The sequence below is a fragment of the Notolepis coatsorum genome (assembly GCF_963971535.1).
Source record: "Notolepis coatsorum genome assembly, chromosome: 12".
Taxonomy (NCBI): domain Eukaryota; kingdom Metazoa; phylum Chordata; class Actinopteri; order Aulopiformes; family Paralepididae; genus Notolepis; species Notolepis coatsorum.
The window spans coordinates 91,560,490-91,567,989 of NC_140176.1; the positions used below are offsets into that span (position 1 = coordinate 91,560,490).

The following is a 7,500-nucleotide window of genomic DNA, read 5'->3' on the forward strand; positions in this document are numbered from 1 at the left end:
CTCAGAATCAATGAAGTCATGAGCGGAGCGGCTGCATAGGAAACAGAGCGTTGCTGCATGGCGACTCTGGTCCTGAGAGGAACACACCTGGGGGGCGAGACTTCCTGTCAGGTCAGGTCACACCATGGTTTGTCGGGACTTGAAGGAGGGTTGAACTCCTGGGGAGTGAAGGTGGTCTTGGCTCGTCCTCAAGGCTCAGGTCTGCGTGCCGAGAGAGAGGCGTCCTGGTTATTATCAGGTCCGCGAGCCAAGAGAGAGAGGCGTCCTGGTCAGTGTTGTGTTGCTGATATCAAAGCTGGTTGCATGCTGTTTTAATGACGCCACGTGCATGCGCGCTCCCGGGCGTGCTCCCGCGCATAAATGTACCTTGCATAAGCACAGACTAAAGACAGTGCCTAATTGCCTCTACGAATGGAATGTAACACATTTCATTCACAAGTTTTGTGTGAATGTATCTGAGAACGTATTTGAACACACCTGCCGACCGGCGCTATTGTTATGCAAAGTAGTACTTAGCGAGTTGGCGCATCAGTCGAGTGCAGCGCATTCCTGTCTGCACGCGTGCGTGCGCGTGCTTCTGCTCACAGAGCCCCGTCCCATGAGCAACGCACCTCTGCTCCTGGTTATTATCAGGTCCGCGTGCCGAGAGAGACGCTCCTGGTTATTATCGCTGGCCGGGCTTGAGAGGAGAGTTCAGTCAGGAAGCCTTGGTCTTTATTGTCCATATCTCCAGGCCTGCCTCTACACACACACACACACACACACACACACACGCACGCACGCACGCACGCACGCACGCACGCACGCACGCACGCACGCACGCACGCACGCACGCACACACACACACACACACACACACACACACACACACAGTAGTCTTATCTCCAATGAAAACACCTCCTGAAGACTGAACCGCTCGCTAACCCGGCAGATAGGAGCTCTCTGAACCCTTCGTTTGTTTGGTATTCCACTTCCTAATTAACCCACCCTGCCTCCCCCTCCCTGCCTCCCCCTCCCTGCCTCCCCCCTCCCTGCCTCCCCCTCCCTGGCTCTCTCCCCCTCCTCCTCCCACCTCCCCACTCTCCCCCCTCCTCTCTCCTCAGAGGAAGGACACACCCAGCCTCTGCATTCCATTCCTGACAAGTTGGAACGCCGCGAGGTGAGAAAATGAAATGTACTTAAACACACAAGTGTTAACAGGAGGGGGGGGGGGGAGAGGGGGGAGGGGGGGTGTTAACAGGGAGGGGATCATAAGTCTTACGACCTGGATGAGGATGCAGTCCTTTAGCACAAGATTTACTAAAAACCTCCCCTAGGTCCCAATACATGCTGGGCACCCCTGTCAGGTCGGGACTGGGAAGAGACGAGGAATCTGCAGACCCAACTGTTAGCTTGGGATGAGAGGGAAATGGGAGTGGGTGAACCTTCGATGGAGACTGGCAGAGAGCCCTTCTCCAGCGAGAGCTCACCTGTCGACCAGTTAATGTTGGGGTTATTAGTGACCAACCAAGGGTGACCTAATACAATGGGCACGCTGGTTATGTAACGATAAAGAAGTGTATGGGTTCCCACTGTCCCCTTCCCACTTGAAGACACACTACTGGAAACATCACTGCCTGGTTTGGAAACAGCACGGCACAGGACAAGAAGGCCCTACAGAGAGTGGTGCACTCAGCTGAGCGTACTACAGGTATTGCACTACCAACCCAACAGTAGTCTTATCTCCAATGAAAACACCTCCTGAAGACTGAACCGCTCGCTAACCCGGCAGATAGGAGCTCTCTGAACCCTTCGTTTGTTTGGTATTCCACTTCCTAATTAACCCACCTCCGCCCTCCCTGCCTCCCCCCTCCCTGCCTTCCCCTCCTGCTCCTCCTCCTCCCTCCCTGCCTCCCCCTCCCTGGCTCTTTCCCCCTTCTCCTCCCCCCTCCCTGCCTCCCCCTCCCCCCTCCTCCTCCCCCCTCCCTGCCTCCCCCTCCCTGGCTCTCTCCCCCTCCTCCTCCCCCCTCCCTGCCTCCCCCTCCCTGGCTCTCTCCCCCTCCTCCTCCCCCCTCCCTGCCTCCCCCTCCCTGGCTCTCTCCCCCTCCTCCTCCCACCTCCCCACTCTCCCCCCTCCTCTCTCCTCAGAGGAGATTCTTGATTCACTAGCGCCGTGCGGTGCGTAATGGTACCTGTACCCAAGGGTCGACCGTCCAGAGCCTGGACTGGGACTGGTTCTTTTAGTTCCTCTAACGGAACCCCCCAACCCCCGGGCCAAGCCCTCGTCCAGTGGCGGACTCAGGCTGTTTGAAGGGCAGGGGCGACAAGAAAAAAAAGGGCACCTACTGCACAACATGGGACCCCATCAGTGAGCAAAAAGCTATGATGCGTCATGTATGATGAAATAGTCTTCATCCTTGATTAAGATTAACATTAGAATAACATAGACAATCCAGATTAATAGTATAACCACACCTCTATGATAAAAACACACAGGCAACAATACACCTTTAAAATGTTTATTTCACCTCATTGTCATGGTGTTTGAAGTGGTACATTTCTCAATGCTAAAGATATCAGTGAGGAATATAAATATTTGGGAAACAGCATTTTAATATGGTCTGGGTTGAAAAATAGTGAACCTATTCTTTAAAAACTATTTACAACATATATTTTACAGGATATAAAACAGTTTAACAGTTGAAGTTAATTTGAGTGCCGTTGAGCTTCTTCCTTTCTCTCCTTCTCTCCTCCCCTTCTCTCCTCATGTCCTCTCCTTCTCTCCTCCTGCCCTCTCCACCTGTCCTCCTGTAGGCCTACTCCCCTTCGCTCCTCCTGTCCTCCTTCTTTCCTCATGTCCTCTCCTTCTCTCATCATGTCCTCTCCTTCTCTCCTCCTGTCCTCTCCATCTGTCCTTCTGTAGGCCTACTCCCCTTCTCTCCTCCTGTCCTCCTTCTCTCCTCATGTCCTCTCCTCTCCTTCTCTCATCATGTCCTCTCCTTCTCTCCTCTATCTCTATCTCTCCCTCCCCCCCCTCTATCTTCCCCATTCTCTCCATTAAACTTAATATATTGTACCTGGATACTGGCTGGATCGGTGGGATATTTTAATGGCAACAGGAGAGCATTCAAGTTATTTGTCATTTTAATAATTTCTCTACCTATCATCAATTTCATCCTCACTTTCTTTAGCATCTCCATGACCGTCTTCATCATAATTTCTCTCCATAGCATCATCTGCATTCTCTCTTTCCTCAACTTCTTCATCATTTCTCTCCATAGAATCATCTGCATTTTCTCTTTCCTCCACTTCTTCACCATCTCTCTTTTTGATATCATCATTTCCCTATTGAATATCTCCATCTTCATTGTCTGTACTGTCTTTATCTAAGGTGGAGCAAATAATATTTGTTTTATAATAGTAATATAATTGTACTGTATATAATATTCGTACTGTAGCCTACAATGTTATAATTGTATTATAAAATAATATGTCATATAGCACTACCACTAGCCCTCTTGCCTTGATTGGAATAAAAAGGGTCTATGGTTGGTCAATTTAAATGTTTAAGACAGAATGTTCGGTCCAAAATAAGCATTATTGACCATGTTAGCACCAGATGCTCAGTTATAATCCAAACTATGGCTCTGTGAGACAAGCTTGTAGTGAGGACTTACAAATACATACCTGTATCCCAGTGGAGGTTTCTCTATGACAACACGTGAAATACAAATTCACTCATAATTCATAATTATTATTAATTTACATATACCTATATATATATTTTTGTTTTTATTATAAATGTTTTCCTCTGTAAAAAAATGTCAGTGCATTTTTTCTTCTTAAAAAATTGCCAAAATTGACAGCTCTGAGCAGGCCTGCACTGCAGTATTGCCTGCAGTAATTATTCATGCAGAATACTTCACAGGTTGACCCATTGTTAAATAAATAATAAATAACAGCCAATCAAAATAGGCTATTAACTTCATCTAAGCACGGTCTGTGCAGTTAAACTCTTGCCATTGAATGGATAACAAGGCTGTCAATCATTCAATCCACCAATCAGCTAATGGTTTCTCTTTTGCTGTTCTGTGGCTCTGCAGCTAGCATGATTGACAGCCTTGTGGCCCAATCAGATAATGGTTTCTCTTGTGCCGTACTGTGGCTCTGCAGCAAGCTTGTTTTCAAAATAATCTCAGTTTAAGAAGATAACTTGTTGGAGCTAATGTAGCTTAAGGGCTACCACCGCAGCTATCAGGCCCAGGGTGGAGTGTTTTGTTATTGTTCATGAACTTATTGTGCATCGTTTGATGATATATATATACACCTGCGATAAAAGCTAAACATCACAACAACAACAACGTCATCGCCTCGCGGGCCCCTGTGTCGCCTGCTGGTTGCGCCCCTGTTCAGCTAGCAAAGCCCCCTGTGTCGCCTGCTGGTTGCGCCCCTGTTCGGCTAGCAAAGCCCCCTGTGTCGCCTGCTGGTTGCGCCCCTGTTCGGCTAGCAAAGCCCCCTGTGTCGCCTGCTGGTTGCGCCCCTGTTCGGCTAGCAAAGCCCCCTGTGTCGTCTGCTGGTTGCGCCCCTGTTTGGCTAGCAAAGCCCCCTGTGTCGCCTGCTGGTTGCGCCCCTGTTCGGCTAGCAAAGCCCCCTGTGTCGCCTGCTGGTTGCGCCCCTGTTCGGCTAGCAAAGCCCCCTGTGTCGTCTGCTGGTTGCGCCCCTGTTCAGCTAGCAAAGCCCCCTGTGTCGTCTGCTGGTTGCGCCCCTGTTCGGCTAGCAAAGCCCCCTGTGTCGCCTGCTGGTTGCGCCCCTGTTCGGCTAGCAAAGCCCCCTGTGTCGCCTGCTGGTTGCGCCCCTGTTCGGCTAGCAAAGCCCCCTGTGTCGCCTGCTGGTTGCGCCCCTGTTCGGCTAGCAAAGCCCCCTGTGTCGCCTGCTGGTTGCGCCCCTGTTCGGCTAGCAAAGCCCCCTGTGTCGCCTGCTGGTTGCGCCCCTGTTCGGCTAGCAAAGCCCCCTGTGTCGCCTGCTGGTTGCGCCCCTGTTCGGCTAGCAAAGCCCCCTGTGTCGCCTGCTGGTTGCGCCCCTGTTTGGCTAGCAAAGCCCCCTGTGTCGTCTGCTGGTTGCGCCCCTGTTCAGCTAGCAAAGCCCCCTGTGTCGTCTGCTGGTTGCGCCCCTGTTCGGCTAGCAAAGCCCCCTGTGTCGCCTGCTGGTTGCGCCCCTGTTCGGCTAGCAAAGCCCCCTGTGTCGCCTGCTGGTTGCGCCCCTGTTCGGCTAGCAAAGCCCCCTGTGTCGCCTGCTGGTTGTGCCCCTGTTCGGCTAGCAAAGCCCCCTGTGTCGCCTGCGAAGAACGGAGCTGTTCTGCCACCGCTGGGTCCATGATGGTCAGTTGATCTGTTACGGTCTGGTAGGTGTGCTGGACCAAGGTGTGGTGTAGTACAGACAAGACGATAGGCAGGTGTTGATTTTCAAAACAATGAGCTGTTCTTTAATTGAGAGCAGAGAATGAATACGTATCTGACGGGAAAAATGTCTGTCTCTAAAACACATCAGATCCACTTCACAATTCACAAAGTAAACAATACGAGAAAACGGGGGAAATAAAGGGAAGACAACCAGGTCTCCAAAACACGTTAGATAGGATCTCGTCAAACGACGATGCTGCATATAAACACGTAAACAATACTTTCAGTCACAGATCACATCGGTAGTCTAAGCGACACGACAACTAAGAGACATAGCGAATGCACTTGTTCCAAAGAACGGATTTGACATGACAGTCAAAGAGACATGAAAAAGAACAGCTTATCCTCCGTGGCAAGGAGCGATAAGACTTCAGCAAGAATTCATAGAACTACTTACGGCAAGGGTTCAGTGATCGACTGTCAAGTCAAGTCAAGTCAAGAGTTTTATTTGTCACGGCATACAAGTATACAATGAAATGCGGGGGGTCTTGCCCGCAACGATTGTGCATAATACAATAGTAATATATAATAAGAATCCAATAGAACGACATTGTGCAATAAAACATGTAAACAAAGACTGACGACCTGAGTAGTAACCAGGAAGAACATAAAAAGCCAAGTTAACTATACACACGAGGTACCAATTAGCGCAATCAGTGCAGAAAGACAGGTCATTACCATAGGGCAACGCCAGGGCTTTTGCTCCCAGATGAGAGCAAAACCCCAAATGTTACTATAACGAGACCTGAGTACTGTATTTCGTGCTTCCGTGTCGCATGGAAAAATGACAATAAACATGACTTTGACTTTGACTTCACATCACATGCTTTTCCGACGATCTCTAGGAGGTGATCATGTTGTAGATAAGACCTGTTTCAAAAGCTGATTGAATACGCAAATAAAACATTTAATTCTGTTTTATGCCAGAGGCCTCGTTCGTTCAGATTCAGCACTTGGCCGCTCACGCGCTCTGGAGAAGCAGTGGTGCGTTTGAGCAGGCGCTCTGGAGAAGCAGTGGTGTGTTTGAGCAGGCGCTCTGGAGAAGCAGTGGTGCGCTTGAGCAGGCGCTCTGCAGAAGCAGTGGTGCGTTTGAGCAGGCGCTCTGCAGAAGCAGTGGTGCGTTTGAGCAGGCGCTCTGGAGAAGCAGTGGTGCATTTGAGCAGGCGCTCTGCAGAAGCAGTGGTGCGTTTGAGCAGGCGCTCTGGAGAAGCAGTGGTGCGTTTGAGCAGGCGCTCTGGAGAAGCAGTGGTGCGTTTGAGCAGGCGCTCTGGAGAAGCAGTGGTGCGTTTGAGCAGGCACTCTGCAGAAGCAGTGGTGCGTTTGAGCAGGTAATCACAGCGGTGATTGGTTGGTGGCACATTTCTCACCTCGCTCCCTCATTAGCCTGAGCAGCTGCTGCTCTCTATTCCCCCTGGGGGGCCACACACACACACACACACACACACACACACACACACACACACACACACACACACACACACACACACACACACACATGCACGCACGCACGCACGCACACACACACACACACACACACACACACACACACACACACACACACACATACACACACACACACACACGTACGCACGCACGCACGCACGCACACACACACACACACACACACACACACACACACACACACTCACACACACTCACACTCACACTCACACTCTCACACATGTATACAAAAATATATGACGTCAGCGTCGTATATCAACAGACAGGGAGGAGTACGCTCCCCCCGTCTGCACCGGGCGGCGGTCGAGCTCTGGCTATGGCCGTTTCTCAATCTGCGCAGCCTGAGGGCTCTCCACATCCCCCGCAGGGAGAATGTGGGTGCAGATGTGATGTCGCGGGGCGGTCCTCACCCTGACGAGTGGGGACTACGTCCAGACATAGTCAGACAGGTCTGGGACCGATTCGGGGAGGCCACGGTGGACCTGTTTGCGAGCAGACAGTCCCACCAGTGCCCCTTGTGGTTCTCGGTCAGTCGGAAGGACAACCCCTCTCTGGGGGTGGATACCTTCTCGATGTATCCGTGGCCGCCCGGGATTCTGTA

The 7,500-nt window shown here is 51.1% G+C and overlaps 1 long non-coding RNA gene across 1 annotated transcript in view; it reads right to left on the reverse strand.

The window, feature by feature from the left end:
* Positions 1–779, reverse strand: part of LOC311238259 — a 16,002-nt gene extending 15,223 nt beyond the window's left edge. The window contains exon 1 of the long non-coding RNA XR_014620339.1: positions 612–779. This is a non-coding gene — a long non-coding RNA (uncharacterized lncRNA). The remainder of the gene's footprint in view (positions 1–611) is intronic.
* Positions 780–7,500: the final 6,721 nt, after the last annotated feature.